The 18429-nt window shown below is 39.1% G+C and overlaps 1 long non-coding RNA gene across 1 annotated transcript in view; it reads right to left on the reverse strand.

Moving 5' to 3' along the window:
• Positions 1-1230: 1230 nt before the first annotated feature.
• Positions 1231-18429, reverse strand: part of LOC139036700 (uncharacterized) — a 54362-nt gene continuing 37163 nt past the window's right edge. Inside the window, exon 3 of the long non-coding RNA XR_011489534.1 lies at positions 1231-2840. This is a non-coding gene — a long non-coding RNA (uncharacterized lncRNA). The remainder of the gene's footprint in view (positions 2841-18429) is intronic.

The following is an 18429-nucleotide window of genomic DNA, read 5'->3' on the forward strand; positions in this document are numbered from 1 at the left end:
AAATAAAAATTTGATTATGAGAAATCTATATGAAGAACATAAAATAATCACAGCAGAAGTTGTAGCAGCCTCCCACATTGTATATTGTCATCAGTCTTTCAGCTTGAATGACTCTTTGAATGTATTGCTACCAGTATTTTCTGATTCCAAAACTGGAAGCAAAATGTCAAATGACAGGACAACACCTACTGCAATAATTTAAAATGTAATAACTCCGTTTACTACTTCAGTGATTATCAAAGCCCTAAATGCCTCATCTTTTTTATGGATGCAAGCAATGACAATGCAGAGAAATTCACTTGTGCAATACCTTTCTTGTGAAAAGGCTCACTTGTAAGGCTATTTTTAGTAAAGACTCTTCCAGATGAGACTTCAGAAACAAGAGCAAATTGTTGCAGAGGTGAAAACTCTCTCCTTTTGAATTAGGAGTTAAAGAGGAAAATTGTACTGCTTTTGGTGGAGGTGATACAAATGATGGCAGATATTTGCCTAAAGGTGCAAACATTGTTTATTCAAAGTTGAAGTAAAACACAAATGTTTCTTTGGAAGCCACTTGGCTATCTGCCTCATATACTGCCTGGCGCTGCTGAAAGAATATCTGATGCCTTTTCTGTTGACTTTGAGGTAATTGTCATGACATTGTCCTCTTAAATCGGGCATATACAGTGTTCAACTGAACAACTGAGGGATTTTTCATTCAGTATTTTTCATTTCTTTTACATTCAAAAACATGTTAGCTTGCTTTAATAAATAGAGAATCCTCAGGGGTTTTTTTTAATTTTTTTTACTTTCTTAAAGTAAAGAATACTTTAATTCTTAAAAAAAGTCCCTCAAATTCTTAATTGACTTTAATTGTAATTCATAAGGAAAACTTAGTTACCTCTTGATCACAGTGTATAATATCTGTTTAGCAATAGATTATACAAAGAGAAACTATCGCTGTTGAAGCACTCCATTGCTTAAAGGAATTGTAGAATGCACTAAAGGAATGATTAGTAAAGATTTTATCCCTTTAAGTATCAAAACTGTTTTTAAAGGGGACAGGAAAAGAAATCCTGACTTGGAGTGGATAATTATTACAGTACTTGTCATGACTACCTTTTAAAATGGATTTCATCTCATGAAGAATTTGATTGTTTTAAAAGACTATTACTATTCTTCTGGCATGGGAACAAGTGGAATCATTATGTGTAGTGTTGAAGAAGAAAGGAAGAAACATTGATGACAGTGTTCTTTTCCTGTAGATAACATTTTTAAAAGTTATTGATCAAGAGATGCAGCATAAATCCAAAAAATGAAAAACCATCTCATTCCACGAAAGGTGATATTTTCTTCAACAAGCAGTATTTGAAGAGCAGTTTTCAGGGCTGTTAACTTTATCTAGTGTATGTTCAGTATATTGGCTCATAATGCTACTGCTGATTATATTTTTTCATTAATGAATATTCAATAAACAAAGAAATCTAAAGAAGTTAGATGTGACCATTGTAGAAGCTTGATACAAAGAAAATGAACATAGATTATGTGCACAAGGAATTTTACAAGCAAATTCCACGAAACAAGGAAATACTAAAGGGAACCAAAAGGTCAGAAAAATATAAAAGTGTACAATTTAAATAACTTTTAATTTATTTCCTATGAATAACAAATATTTTTAAATTATATGTTCTATGCAATATTTTTATTTTCCATCAATGTACATATGCATAAGCAATTAGATATAATTCAAATTTAACTGGGCAACCTGTTTTTTACTTGCTAAATCTGGCAACCCTACTCATAAATGATCTGAGATAAAATATGTTATCCACTTAAGAGGGTCTTCTTAAAAGTTTTTCCCCAAAACTATTTTTTATGGAAATATAATCTCCTTACAATAAAATGGATAATAGAATACTGTATAGTTCAATAAGTTTTGACAAATGTTTACAATTCTAGAATTATTCCCCGCCCCCCCAACTAGGATATCAAACATTTCCATGACCATAGAAAAGTTCCCTGAGGCTGCTTTGCAGTCAAATCCCCCATCTTGGCCCCAAACAATTATTGATTTGATTTTAATGGCCATAGATTAGTGTTGTCTACTCTTCAAATTTATATAAATGAAATCAATGTAATGATTTGGGGATGTATTCATTTTGTTACACATATCAGTAGTTTGTTCTTTTTTACTGATGAATAGTTTTTCATAGGTTGGACAAACATAATTTGTGTATCCATTTGTGGGCATTTGAGCTGTTTCCAATTTGAAGCTACTATGTTTGAACTCCTATAAACATTTGTGTATAAGTCTTTGCATGACCATATATTTTCAGTTTTCTAGGATAAACACTTAGGAGTAAAAGTGCTAGGTCACATGGTACATGTATATTTAGCTTCATAAGAAATGATCAACCAGTTTTCCAAATTGTTTTCATTTTACATTCCTACTTGCAGTTCAGGAGAATTCCAGTTGTTCCATATCCTCACCAACACTTGGTGGTGTCAATCTCAACTTTCATTCTCCTGGATATACAGTGGGATCCCAGGATGGTTTTAATTTGTATTTCCCTAATGATAATGCTCAAGAAAAGGTACTCTTGTCACTGCTTCCCCCTTTTCCCCTTCTATGTCCCATGAAGTGATGGGACCAGATGCCATGATCTTAGTTTTTTTAATATTGAGTTTTAAGTGGACTTTCTCACTCTCCTCCTTAACCCTCATCAAGAGGTTATTAAGTTTCTCTTCACTTTCCGCCATTAGAGTGGCATCATCCACGTATCTGAGGTTGTTGATATTTCTTGCAGCAATATTGACTCCAGCTTGTAATTCAGTCAGCCCGGCATTTCACATGATGTGCTCTGCATGTAAATTAAAGAAACAGAGCGACAATAAACGGCCTTGTTGTACTCCTTTCTCAATCCTGAGCAGGTCAATCGTTCCATACAAGGTTCTGACTGTTGCTTCTTGACCTGCATACAGGTTTTTCAGGAGACAGGTAAGATGGTCTTGTGTTCCTATCTCTTTAAGAATTGTCTACAGTTTGTTAGGATCCACAGAGTAAAAGGTTTTAGCGTAGTCAGTGACTGCAGCCATGAAATAAAAGACAATTGCTTCTTGGCAGGAAAGCTATGGCAAACCTCGACAGTTGTGAAAGGCAAAGACATCACTTTGCTGACAGAGGTCCATATAGTCAAGGCTATGGTCTTTCCGGTAGTCATGTACAGACGTGAGAGCCGGACAATAAAGAAGGCAGAGGGCCAAAGAATTGATGCTTTTGAACTGGGGTGCTGGAGAAGACTCTTGAGAGTCCCTTGGAAAGCAAGGAGATCAAACCAGTCAATCCTAAAGAAAATCAACCCTGAATACTCTTTGGAAGGACTGATGCTGAAGCTGAAGCTCCAATACTTTGGCTACCTGAACAGTCGACTCATTGGAAAAGACCCTGCTGCTAGGTAAGATTGAAGGCAGAAGGAGAAGAGGACTATAGAGGATGAGATGGTTGGATGGCATCACCTATTCAAAGGACATGAACTTGGGCAAACTCTGGGAAATAGTGAAGGACAGGGAAGCCTGGCGTGCTACTGTCCGTGGGGTTGTGAAGAGTCAGACAGGACTTGGTGACTGAACAACAACAAATGATAATACTGCTGGGCACCTTTTCATGTTCTTATTTACCATCTGAATATCTTCTGTTGTGAAGTGACCTTTAAGTATTTTGTCCTCTTTTTAAAATTAGGTTGCATATATTTTATTACTGAGTGAAAGGAATTTTTTAAGTATTTTGAATATAATTTGTTTCCCATATATATGCACTGGGAACTTTTTCTCCCAGCTCTGAGGGTTTCATTTTTATTTTCTTAAAGGATATCTTTATGCAACAGAATGTTTTAATTTTCATGAGTCTAATTTATTTTTATTTTTTCATTTATTTAGAAGGTGTTGGGGCTGTAGGAACAGGAAGAAGTAGGAAGGCCCAGACCAGCTATGGGTCCTTACCTGAAGTATTGATTCCCCTTCCCTCAGAGCCACTAATCACAATCTTGAACATGAAAAATAATAAAAGCCTGAACAGATTCAATTTTTATTCTTTTGGCAAAGCTGTTGCATAACTACCTGTGGTGATGTGGAAGGCTTCTCACTAGAAGTGTAGGAGGGTCTAAATGATGAATAATAATAAAAAGCTATTTTTAAAATAATACTACATTCTAACCACTTTTCATGTCATTCTTTGTTGTAGCCAACCATCAAGATGGCCCCCAGTGATCCTCACCTCCTATATTTCAGGCCTTTGTATAGTTCTTTCCATTTTCCAGATAAAGAAACCAAACTTCAGAAAGGTTAAGGAACTTGCTCAAATAAGTTGCTCAAGTATCAGAGTAGATATTTTTCCTTTGACAATTTAATTATTTTTTTAACAATTTAATGAAGAAACATTAAAAGGAAACATCACAACTTAGATAAATCTCACACTTTCTTGAACCTCTTTAATTTGTTTTCTAATGTTGCACCTTCTTTTAAAAACCCAAGGCTGCTCAATTTTACACTCTCTTCTCTATATCCTGTCATCATGCATTTCCCACTAAGCAAATACTAGCACTGTTAGAACTGATCTTTGATTCTAACTCTTTCTACAAGGCCCATATTCCTAACCACTCTGCCTCCAAAAGGTTTCCTAGGAAGAGAGTAAGAGAAGAGCATTATAGGCAGAGAAAATAACAAATGCAAAGAACTGAGAGTTTGGCAGGATTCAGCTGCTTCCGAGGGAATAGTTGGACTGTGGTTCAAGATAGCCAGAGATCAAACTTCTTGGGAAAGGAACTGTTATCTGGTTTATAGAAACCTGTAAGTTATAAGTTACATCAACAATTTTGGATTCCTCTACAGAAAAAAAAATATTTAAGCCGAGGAAAGACATGCTATATCCAAACTTTCAAAAGACTTTTTGATGATTTAGCATACCCTGGTGTTGCTCGTTGGCACTTACCATTTCCTTGAATGCTGGCCACCATCCGAGTCAGCAGGCTGGAAGTGCTAGGGAATTAATGTCCACTAGAAGCCCTCAGTGAGTGAAGGGAGATGTTGCGTAAGTCGTTGCCTAGCTTCTTACTCATCAGGCGGGATGACTCAGAGACATGTGTCCCCCAGCATTTCTCAGGGTTCCCCAGGATTAAGCTCTAATTGCCCATAGTCATAACTTGCTTGAAAATGGATGCTCCATCGGCTGCTTTCCCTTCCTTGAGTCTCTTCCCTAGTCTCCAGATGGTTTTTCCTGTGATTACCTCACAAACAAGATACAAGTGTCCCCGCTTTTCCATGGGGGATATGTTCCAAGATCCCCAGTTGGATACCTGTAACTGACTGTGCTGTGTGCCCAGTCATGTCTGGCCCTTTGTGACCCTTTGGACTGTAGCCTGCCAAGCTCCTCTTGGTGAGGATAGTACTAAACTCTACATAAACTATATTTTTCCTATACACACATGCCTATTATAAAGTTTAATTTATAAATTAGGTACATAGCAGATTAACAAAAATAACTAATAATAAAACAGAACTTTTATAACAATACACTATAGTAAAAAACAATGTGAATCTGGTCTCTCTCTCAAAATATCTTCTTGTAGAAATTTAATGCCTTTTCCATCTTTTTTTTTTTTTTGCCTTTTCCATCTTTACCAAGCACTTATCATGCACTGTGGCTGTAGGTATATGAGGTGTGACCAAAAAAAAAAAAAAAACTAGCACAAATTTCTTTTTCCTTCACAATTTCACAGACAGAAGTTTTGTTCTCACTGTAGGTTTTAGCAACTCCAGCATCTGACTTTTTTTCTTTCCATATTAAGTTGAGAATATTTACTTTTTTACTTAAAGGAAGCATTCTATAACTTCTATTTGATGTATCTGATTTGCCAACATCACTACTCTTGCTTCTTAGGGCCATTATTAAGTAAAGTAGTGATTACTTGAACACTGCCCTGCAATGTTGTTGACAGTCAATCTGATAACTAAGAATGTTGGGCAGGACAAGCTGGACAAAGAAATGATTCACATCCTGGGCAGGACAGAGTGGGGCAGCATATTGCATCACAGCACTCAGAATGGCACACAATCTAAAACTTATGAATTGTTCATTCCAGAATTTTCCATTTAATAATTTCAGGCTGAGGTTGACTACAGGTAACTTAAACCTTGAAAGACAAAAATGAGGATAAGGGGGACTACTGTACTTGCAACTCAAAATCTTATTTCAAGGTCTACTTCAGAGCAGGGGAAAGGGAGGACTACAAAGTACAAAAGGTGGACTGAGAGGTAATATGGCCAATGTTGGAGGGGGAAATGGCAACCCACTCCAGTATTCTTGCCTGGAGAACCACAGGGATAGAGGTGCCTGGTGGGCTGCCATCTACGGGGTTGCACAGAGTCAGATACTACTGAACAGACTTCGCATGCATGCATGCATGGCCAATGTTTACTCAAATGCATATTAAAATGTTGATCCTTCCCACATTACTCTGTGAATTAAGTGAAATTTCAAACAAAATTCTAACAGGATATTTTTAATGGAACTTAAAAAGCAGATCCCTATGGTCACTGACAACAAAATTAGTTGCAAAAAAAGAAGAAAAAGGAGAGGACACGCCCTACCAAATTTAATGCCTTTTCCATCTTAAGATTTACTATAAATCTATCAAAATGGTACAGGGAGAAGTAAACAGTCCTAAACCTGCATGAGAACTTACTGTGTAATAAAAGAGACATTACAAAACAATGAGGGAATTAGTAGATTACTCACTAAGTAGTTCTGGACAATTGACTACCAATGTGTAAAAGAATTAAATATTTATGTGACATATACAAAATAAGCTGCAGATAGCTTAGATATGAAAAACAAAGCTTGAAATTATTAAAGAATATATTTCTAACTCAGAGAAAAGGGAGGATTTCTTAAGTAAGACGGAAAAATCAGAAATCTAAAAAACAGATCTGATCAACTCAAAATTCAAAACATGTACAACAATACATAGTATAACCAAGTTAATCATCCATGTTATAACATGAATGAAACTTAAAAGTATTATGCTAAATGAAGTGGTAGTGGTATTATGAAGTGGTATTATGCCAGTGGTAGAAAACCACATATTATTTGATTCCATTTTAATGAAAGATCTAAAATAAGCAAATCCATAGAGACAGAAAGTAGACTATTTGCCAGGGGCTTGGAAGAGGAGGGAATGGAGAGTGACTCCTAGTAAGTACAGGATTTCTTTGGGGGAAGATGAACATACTCTAAAATTAGATTGTAGTGATGCTCGCACAACTTTGCGGCTATAACCAAAGCCCAGTGGATTGTACACTTTAAATGGATGAATTTTATGGTGTGTGAATTATTTCTCAATAAAACTTTTTTAAAAAGGTAAACCACACATTGGGAAAGGACATTTGTAATGAATATTACTGACAGATTATATTGAAGAATTCTGTAAAGCAATAAAAATGACAAACAAGCCAAGATAAAAATGCATAAAGAATTAGAATTGGCATTTCAAAGATGGGGAAATTCAATAAATGTATATAAATATGCTCAACATTATTCGTAATGAGGGAAAAGAAAATTAAAATAATGAGATACTATTACACCTATTAATTTGGAAAAAAAAACATGGAAAATGAGACCTCTTGTATGCTTCTGGTGGGACTATAAATTCACATAACCACTTTGTACCACAATTTGGTGATACCTAGTAAAGATGCTTACAAGTCTCTATAACCCAGCAATTCCACTTTCAAACAAATTTTTGTAGAGGAACATATGAAGTAAGTCCATAGATGTTTATGGCATGTGTTTGTAATGGTAAAATTTGAGAGAATGGTAAAAAAAGAGAGAAGATTCGCTATTCACCAATAGGGAATCAGTTGTGAAATATGGATCAAATGTAGAATATTCATTCAATGTTATACAATAGTTGAATGAATATGGATAAATCTCAAAAACACAGAGTTCAATAAGCTACAAAAGAATATTTGCAATATGACACCTACAATAGTCTTCTTTCTCCAGAGAAACCAAACTAGTTTTTTATATATATATATATTTGATATTCATTTATTGACTGTGCTGGGTCTTTGTTGTGGCACGCGGGATCTTTGATCTTTGTTGCTGCATGCAGGTTTAGTTGTGGCACATGGGATCATTTAGTTGCAGCATGTGAACACTTGATTGCAGCATGTGGGACCAGGGATCAAACCTGGGCCCGAGGCCTTGGGAGCGCTGAGTCTTAGCCACTGGACCACCAGGGAAGTCCCCTGTATGTATTATTATAAGGAATTGGCTCCTGTAATTATGGAGGCTGAGAAGTCCCACAATTTGCTGTCTGCAAACTGAAGTCTCAGGAAAGTCAGTAGTATAGTTCCAGTCTGACTCCAACAGCCTGAGAGCCAGGAGTGCTAATGGTATAAAAATTCCAGGCAGAGAGCAGAAGACTGACATTTAAACTAAAGCAGTCAGGCAGAGAGAGTGAATTCTCCCTTTTTCCACCTTTTTTTCTATTCAGGCCCTCAACAAATTGGATGATTCCCACCCACCTTGGGGAGGTCAATTTGCTTTACTCAGTAGACTGATTCAAATGATAATTTCAATCTCAAAACATCCTCGCAGACAAACAGAAAGATTATTTAACCAATTACCTGGACACCCTGTGACCTAGGCAAATTGCACATAGAGTTAACTACCACAACACAATTAATGTAAATTAAAGTAAGTGTACTATCATGCATACTGCAGCAAAAGTATGAAAACATGATAGTTATTTCTGAGAGTTGGGGAGGAAAACTTGGTGAATACACCTTCATCTACAATGTTTTATTTCTGTAAAACTAAATTTGAATCAAATATAACAGGATATCAACATGTGTTCATTCGGGTGATTGGTACCCAAGTATTTTTTACATTAACCTTCTTTGTTCTTATCAGCATATTTATATTTTTTATATTTCTTATTATTGACATCAGATCACAACTGCTACCTTCTTCAGAGTATTGTCTTTGGCCTACGGCTGCTACCTCACAAAGAAGTACTTGGGAGGTTATACCTATCCCAAAGGGGAGACAGAGCAACTGATGACATGATTACTGACATGACAAGATTACTGACATGGGGTAAAAAACCCCAACTCTTGCTTCATGGTGAATAATTCTGTGGTACAGTTCTAACTCAAGAACTCCCCTGTGGGGTCAGGCGGAGACTAAACTCCAGCTGAGACCATATTCATCACTCTATCCCTGATACACATCTTTTATTCTGTGCACAAGAATCCCCATCTCAGGCTCTCTTTCTAGTGAACTTGATTCAAGACAAGTCCCCATCTACTAGGTAGAGGGAAAAATTGTTTCTGCCCTGTCCAGAAACCTTAGTGTAATGTAATAATTTTGTTGGTCCTTTTAGATAATACCTAGTCCCTGCAGTAGATTGAAGTATTGTTCCCAATTCTTCACTCCCTCCCTAATATACAGTATGCTTCCTGACCCATTGACTTCAGACTTGACTATAACATTTACCCTAGGTAGTGGATTGTTCGGAGAAGGCAATGGCAACCCACTCCAGTATTCTTGCCTGGAAAATCCCATGGACAGAGGAGCCTGGTAGGCTGCAGTCCATGGGGTCACTAGGAGTTGGACATGACTGAGTGACTTCACTTTCACTTTTCACTTTCATGCATTGGAGAAGGAAATGGCAACCCACTCCAGTAATTTTGCTTGGAGAATCCCAAGGATGGGGGAACCTGGTGGGCTGCCGTCTTTGGGGTCTCACAGAGTCGGACACGACTGAAGCGACTTAGCAGCAGCAGCAGCAGTGGATTGTTAGTGGATGTGATGTGAATAGAGGCTTTAAATGTGTGTGTGGTTTGGCTTGTCCTTTTGTAATCGTTACTGCTGTCTTGAGAAGAGAATGTTACAGTAGGCACTGGTCCCAAAATGAAGACTTGTGGAACAAAGTTGAATGCTACTCATGGCCTAGAGCCAAGGCCAGCTCATCCCAGTTGAAGCCAAAAGAGCCTCTGAACCTCAGACCTATAAGTAAGAAATGAAAGCTTGTTGTTAAAAGTCATTGTGATTTGGGATTGTTTGTTGAACAGCAGGAGTATGGACTAAAAGTATCTTTTAAAGAAGAAATGTTCAGATTCTTAGCTTTTCACACCCATCTCATTTTCCAAGAAGACATCTGTATGACCAGAGTGAGATGCACTTACGTGTCCATCTCCAGCCTGCTGACACCTACAGTTGACGAGATCCCTTCTTTCTCAGTTTGAGTTGTGTCTGGTGTCTTTAGCCTCTAACTGGGTTTTACTTGCTCTTTGGACAACTCTGAGCCCTTGTCCTGTCCCCTCTGTTCCTGCCCATGGTTTTCAGTCCACCCATCAGCCCCTGCTGCTGCCTGACAGACCCACTGGCTCCCACCTAGCATTTGTTCCACCCAAGGATCATGGGAGTCATGACAGGATTCCCCCCAAAATCTGTATCCCTTTGCAACTATTGTGCACATTGCTCTTCACCAGGTTCTAGCAGGTTGAAGCATGCTCTTCTACATAGTAGCCTCTTCCCTGAACCCCATATATGAAATGGAGTGATTCCTCCTGCCCTTGAAGCATAGCTGAATTCTGCATAGCTGAATTCTTGAACTGTCTCTTTCTCCAGGCTGAAGTCTAGAACAGAAAGACTAGGGCCCAAGCATTCTGTATCCTCTCTCTATAGCTTTTCCATTTTTTCCCTTCTCCATGATACCATCAGGCCAAGGCCTAAGTTTATGAGAGCACAGTATGGAGGATATGCTCAAATCTGATAGCTATTGATATATGTCAAATGGAGCTAAAATAATTTAGAAAATTATTTCCCTCTTGACAATGCCTTGCTTTGGAGCCTATTGATATATAGCAAAACTCTACATATAGCATAATTCTATTGTTCAAAGTTGAGAAAAAATTATCTTTGTTTATGCCCTGAAACAAATAAAATCTTTACCAGCACCCCACCAGGATGGATGAATTGTGGTGGACATGGAAATTGTTGCTCAGATCCTCCTTCAAGGACTGGCTGCCCAGTTGCAGAGAGCATATTAGCAGCCAGCCTCCAGTTGTTGGCTACTTCGGGGTCTGTCTTAGCTGGAGAAAAACAGCCCTTCCAAGGTCATGGCTTTCCCAAGACAGCTTATGTTCAGTGATTCGGTCAGGTGGAGGTATAAGGGTCTGGCTATTTTGGTCTAATGTGGAATATTTTAATGGGCAATACTCACTTAAGAACTCCCTGCCAGATTGGCTAGGCTCCACTGGGCCTGCATCATTGTTTGATTTCTTCCTCTGCCCAGTCTGGCTTCTCTTTCATTCTTTTTCATAGTAAATGTCTTACATCCTAGACTCCATCTCAGTATCTGATTCCAGAGAACCCAACCTATGAGATAAATACCTTGGACTGCACGAAAATGTCCTTATACATACAGTAGAATATTATTCAGCTTTAAAAGGGAAGGAAATTCTGACACGTGCTACACTATGGATGAATTTTGAGAACATTATACTAAGTGAAATAAGTCAGTTGCAAAAGGATAAATACTGTATGATTCCACTTATATGAGGTAACTTGAGTAGTCAAATTTATAAACAGAAAGTAGAATGTTGTTTGCCAGGGACTGGGGGGAAGGAAGTGGAGACTTTTTAATTGTTGAGTATGGAACTTCATTTGGGGTAGTTAAAGTGTCCTGGAAATGGATGATGGTGGTGGTTGTACAACAATATGAATATACTTAATTCCACTGAGCTGTAATTAAGTACATTCATATGTACCAATTTACCATAAAAATTGGTAAATTTTATGTACATTTTATCACAATAAAAAATATTGGTTAAAGTAGCCAGCCACAGGGCTTCCCTGGTGGTCCAGTGGTTAAGAATCTACCTTGCAATTCAGGGAACACTAGTTCAATCTCTGGTCCAGGAAGATCTCTTAGTTGAGGAGCAATTAAGCCCGTGCACTCTGAGTCAACAAGCCACAACTACTGAGCCCACGTGCTACAACTACTGAAGCCAGGGTGCCTAGAGTCTGTGCTCGATAATAAAAGAAGCCACCGTGATGAGAAGCCCACATACCCTAATGAAGAGTAGCCCCCTCACTGCAACTAGAGAAAGTCCACATGCAGCAACAAAGACCCACCATGGACGGAAAAATCAATAAGTAAATCTTAAAAAAAAAAAAATAGCCAGTCACAAATCAAACAATTACACACTACAGACAAGCTTATGAAATATAAAGATGGTTCAATTTAGGAAATGTATTAATATAATTCATTGTGCTAGTGGAACAAAGAAGAAAAAGTATTGGATCATATTCATAGATGTTAAAAAGGCATTTGATAAAATGTAACATCAGTTCCTAACAAAATTCTCTCTCATTTTTTTTGGCCGCAGTGGGTCTTCATTGCTACACGTGGGCTTTTTCAAGTTGCAGCAAGGGGGAGCTACTCTCTCGTTTTGCGGTGCTCAGGTTTCTCACTACAGTGGTTTCTCTTATTGTGGAGAATGGGCTCTAGAGACGTGGGCTTCAGAAGTTGCAGCGTGGGCTCCAGAGCACAGGCTCAGTAGTTGTGGCACACAGGCTTAGTTGCCCCATGGCATTTGGAATTTGCCCAGGCCAGGGATCAAACCCATGCCTTCTGCATTGGCAGGTAGACTCTCAACCACTGGATCACCAAGGAAGTCCCAAAATTTTTAATTAAGCAGATATTGATTCCTCTTAATAGGACTAATAAAGTTTTTCCTGGGTGGGGCTGTGCTGTGATCTTTGTGGGACTTTAGATCCCTGACCAAGGATTAAATTTGGGCCCCAGGCAGTGAAAGTGCTGAGTCCTAACCACTGGACAGACAGGAAATTCCCAAATGATTAATAATTTTTTATCTAAAAACAAAACCAGCAGTGTAATACTAGAAATATTCCCATTAAAATATCACTCATTATCACCACCATTATTTAATATTGTTCTTGATAATAGCTAATAATTTAAATTTAAAATCTAAAGTATACTGAAAAAGGCAGAGTAGAAAGTCATGTGATTATCTCCTCTTATGAGAGCTCCAAAATTACAACTAGTTGTTGATCAACCATTGACAGGAGGACTCAGGAATCCACCAAAAAAAGACCCCATGGCCAAAGACAAAAGAGAAGCCACAGTGAGACAGTAGGAGGGGCATAATCACAATAAAATTAAATCCCATACAAGCCAGGTGGGTGACCCACAAAACTGGAGAATGATAATACCAAAGAAGTTCTCCCACTGTTGTGAAGTTTCTAAACCCCACATCAGGCTTCCCAGCCTGAGGATCCGACAAAAGGACAGGGAATTCCCAGAGAATCTAAGCTTGAAGTTCAGTGGGATTTGATTATAGGACTTCCACGGAACTGGGGGAAACAGAGACACCAGTCTTGGAAGGCACAAACAAAATCTTGCCCACACCAAGACCCAGAAAAAAGGAGCAGTTAACCCACAGGAAACTCAACTAATACTACCTGCTAGCGTTGGAGGGTCTCTTGAGGAGGTGTGTGTTGGCAGGGGCTCACCACAGGGAAGAGGGCACTGGCAGCAGTAGTCTGGGAAGGTCCCTCTCGGTCCCATTAACCTGGCCATAGAGCCTGCAGACCCAGGGCTGGGTCGCCTCAGGCCAAACAACAACCTGGAAGGGAGTGCAGCCCCACCCCAATTGTCAGCAGATAATTGGATTAAAACCTTACCCAGGCCCTGCCCACTAGAGCAAGACTTAGATTTTCCCATTCAGTCCCTCCCAGGAGGAAGCTTATTCAAGCCTCAGCCTCCTCCATCAGAGGGCAGACAGAAGCAGTAAGAAGAATCACAGTCTCACAGCAGCTAAAACAAAAACCACATTACAGAAAGTTAATCAGGATGAAAAAGCATAAAGTCATGTCCCAGATAAAGAAACAAGATAAAACCTCAGAAAAACTACTAAATGAAGTGGAGATAGGCAACTTTCCTGAAAAAAAAAATTCAGAATAATAATAGTGAAGATGACAGGTGATATGCAATGACCTTCAAAGTACATCATTAAATGAAAAAAATTTAGAGAACCAAATGCCTATTGTGCTATCATTAATGTAAACAAAAGAGAGAGGTTGTAGTTTTGATAATTGAAGGTAATAGGGAATTTTCAGAAAGATCTGTTTATCACGGTCCCAGGGAAAACAGAAACGTCCTGCTGGAGGAACAGAGTGAAATGAGCGTAAAAGGATGCTGCTGCCCACTGAGTCTCTCACATTTTGTTCTTCTGCTTCGGCAGCCTTTCCATCCACAGGTCTTTGTCCTTCTGTGGAACAATTCCTTGTGTTATGATACTCTAACATGTAAGGTGAGCTAGTGAGAGAGCTCCAGGGTGAGCTGGATGACTGGGGAGGGGTAGGTGGAAGGAGAAACCTGTGCCTCAGAGCAAGTCTGAAACAATCCACTTTCCTCTGGCAAGTGCCCATGGAGTCTTTCCTCAGTCCTAGGGAGACAGGGACAGAGAATGAAAACTGAGTGGTTGTCACATAAAATCTTGGTGAGATGCTACAAGTCTAAAGTATTCATTTTATGATCATCATGTAAGAAAGTGGCTTCAAGGTACATTTCAGCAGTTTCAACACAGAGTTAACTTGGCATTGGATACATTTCACAAAGATATAAGAAATGGAGCAGAGACTATGCTCATTCCTTTCATACAACAGAGGCCTGGCTGATAACACTTACGATGGAAGAATGAAAGACTCTGAGAGGATTACACAAGAGTCTTCCCTGGTCATTTCCAGAACATAAAGGAAGTTATGGTAGAAGGGAACCAAAAATTTCAAATTACTTATTTAATGATAATGAATTTAATGTAATTAGTTATTTAATGATCATATTCATTAAATTAGACATTGTGTTTAAAAGCACTGTGAATCATAATACACAGAGGGCCTTGATTTCATCTGATTTTATTAAAAATATATCTGGATTCAGATTTTTATAGAAATATTAAATGATATTGTATCCTTCTCAGTGTATCACATTTGTGAGATTGTCACATTAATGATGTAATCCCTCGGTCAAGATGGTGACTACCAGATCTCTCTTTGGTAATGGGACCTTTTCCTCTCTGAAATTACTAGATATCCTTAGGAAAACACTTTCAGACATTTTGAATATATTTTTCCAAACTTTTTCATTGGAATGGTTTTATCTTTCATTGATGATTCTTGTCTGACAATTATTACTATAATGCTTATAAAATGATTTTCCCATTTCTACCATTCCTAGTACATTGACTAGTTGTTATTCTTTTATGAAGAATTGTCCTTCTTATCACCCTTAAAATGTATTGTGTTCATGTCAATATAGATGGGTGGATTCTTTTTTAATCAATATATTATAACCCATTCTGCATTATTCATTTGAGGCTGGCATCTGACATGAGGCTGACTACAAAATATAGATTTCAAGGTAGTTCTCCACTGTCTAGGAGAGGAATCTGGGGTTCCACATTTATAACTGGCTCCGCCTAGTGCTACTTATGTCCACGAAAATTTTTAAAAGCTGAGAAGAAGCCCTTCCAGATGATCATTTGAGGGGTTTTTGTTAGCAGTGATTCCCCGCTCCCCACACAAGGCAATACCCCTAAAATGTGAAAAGGCTGTGTGGGGCTGCTGGGGCTGGCAGGCGGCCCGGACCCGGGTTTCGGTTTCCCCTGAAATGGTGGGATTCCCCGCCCCCATCAGGTAACCTGGAGCCAGCCAATCAACATGCGCCTAGCAAGAAAAAGGGAACCTATCAGGGGAAAGCTGAAAAGCCCGCGAACGCCCAAGTTTGAAAAAAGCCCGCGAAGGTTTGGGCCAATAAGATTACTTTGCAAACATGTAACCAATCCACTTAAGCCAGCTACCAACTGCTTATGCACACCTTATAAATTGGGTAACAGCTTGAGCTCAGCGGTCTCTGGCTCCGTACCACTGCGTTGCATGCGCGGCGGGAGCCCTGACTCGAGTCAGCAATAAACTTCCCTTTTTTTGCGAGTTGCATTGTCTTGGAAGCCTTCTCTCTTCCTGCTCGGGGATTCGGACATCGGGCATAACAGGCTGCTCCTCTGAGGCATGGAAGACCATAATGCCAGCAAAGGCAACTCTGTCTTCCATGGGTGGAGAGGAATGAGTAAGAAGTGGAGAGGCTGAGAGACAAGATAATTACTATTTCCTTAGAGTAATGCTTTTCTGAATCATGGGAACCATTTACCTCTATCCCCAAAAGTGGGGATGATATTTGGAACTAAACATTGATATAATCAGGAAAAAGCCTAGATCAGGATGGCATAGAGAATGTTTGAAAATACACTGTCAAAAAAATAAAAAAGGAAGAAAATACACTGTCATCCTTGCTGAAAAGTCTTAATGAAAGCTAGAAAAAAAAAACATGAAAAAGAGAAACTAATAATTTTATAGAGGCATCAGGAAACTGAAAAACCAACAGGCCAGAATTTTAAGAAATGCCTGGAAGATAGAGAGCAGGAAGAAATGTATAGTTTAAAAAAAGAGAAATTGAGCTCACCTGTTAATGCCTACTTCCTCCCCGAATCCCACTAAAATAATAGCAAATTAGAAAAAAAGACAAAAACCCGCAAGGAAAAATGAGTAGTCACTGAGGGCAAGAATAGGTTAATGTTGTCATGGTATTTTACATGTTTGTTACCAGGCATAGGAGAGAAAGAGAAATTGACTCCAGACTTGGAAAAAAGGAAAAATTATGATTGACTGATTTCTGATACCTTGAGAAAACACCTTTTCAAACCCAGTTTGAATGAAACCTGAAACTAGAGTCCTGAGGAATGTTAATCCATCAGCACAAGATATCTAATTGACTCACAGCTACTGAAGGGACAGACAGTTTTATGGCCCACTATAGTTACAGTTTGGAAAAGGAAATGGCAACCCACTCCAGTACTATTGCCTGGAAAATCCCATGGATGGAGGAGCCCAGTAGGCTACAGTCCATGGGATTGCAAAGAGTCGGACATGACTGAGTGATTGAACTGAACTGATAGTTACAGTTAACCTTTATTTATTTTTAAAATACCTATTTTTATTTATTTGGCTGTGGCATGTCTTAGTTGTGGCACTTGGGATCTTCAGTTGTGGCATGTGAACTCTTAGTTGGGGCATGTGGGATCCAGTTCCCTGAGCAGGAAACAAACTTAGCCCCCTGCATTGGGAGCTCAGGCCACCAGGGAAGTCCCTATATTTCAACTTTAGAAACCAACAAGCTCTATGATTTTATAGCCTGGGTGTGGAGTTAAACACAAGGATTTTAAGGCCATGTAGAAAGTTAACCTTGAACGTGGACCTTGAACATTCGAGGTCAGGAGGGGCAGCCGTGAGAAGATACCCCTCCTCCAAGGTAAGGAGCAGCGGCTGCACTTTGCTGGAGCACCTGTGAAGAGATACCCCACGTCCAAGGTAAGAGAAACCCAAGTAAGACGGTAGGTGTTGCGAGAGGGCATCAGAGGGCAGACACACTAAAACCATAATCACAGAAAACTAGCCAACTTGATCACAGGACCACAGTCTTGTCTAACTCAATGAAACTAAGCCATGCCGTGTGGGGCCACCCAAGACGGTCGGGTCATGGTGGAGAGGTTTGACAGAATGTGGTCTACTGGAGAAAGGAATGGCAAACCACTTCAGTATTCTTGCCTTGAGAACCCCATGAACAGTATGAGAAGGCAAAATGATAGGATACTGAAAGAGGAACTCCCCAGGTTGGTAGGTGTCCAATATGCTACTGGAGATCAGTGGAGAAATAACTCCAGAAAGAATGAACGGATGGAGCCAGAGCAAAAACAATACCCAGTTGTGGATGTGACTGGTGATAGACACAAGGTCCAATGCTGTAGAGAGCAGTATTGCATAGGAACCTGGAATGTGAGGTCCATGAATCAAGGCAAATTGGAAGTGGTCAAACAGGAGATGGCAAGAGTGAATGTTGACATTCTAGGAATCAGTGAACTAAAATGGACTGGAATGGGTGAATTTAACTCAGATGACCATTATATCTACTACTGTGGGCAGGAATCCCTTAGAAGAAATGGAGTAGCCATCATGGTCAACAAAAGAGTACTAAATGCAGTACTTGGATGCAACCTCAAAAACAACAGAATGATCTCTGTTCGTTTCCAAGGCAAACCATTCAATATCACAGTAATCCAAGCCTATGCCCCAACCAGTAACGCTGAAGAAGCCGAAGTTGAATGGTTCTATGAAGACCTACAAGAACTTTTAGAACTAACACCCCAAAAAGATGTCCTTTTCATTATAGGGGACGGGAATGCAAAAGTAGGAAGTCAAGAAACACCTGGAGTAACAGGCAAATTTGGCCTGGGAGTACAGAATGA

The sequence above is a fragment of the Odocoileus virginianus genome, chromosome 9 (genome assembly GCF_023699985.2).
Source record: "Odocoileus virginianus isolate 20LAN1187 ecotype Illinois chromosome 9, Ovbor_1.2, whole genome shotgun sequence".
NCBI classification, from domain to species: Eukaryota; Metazoa; Chordata; class Mammalia; order Artiodactyla; family Cervidae; genus Odocoileus; species Odocoileus virginianus.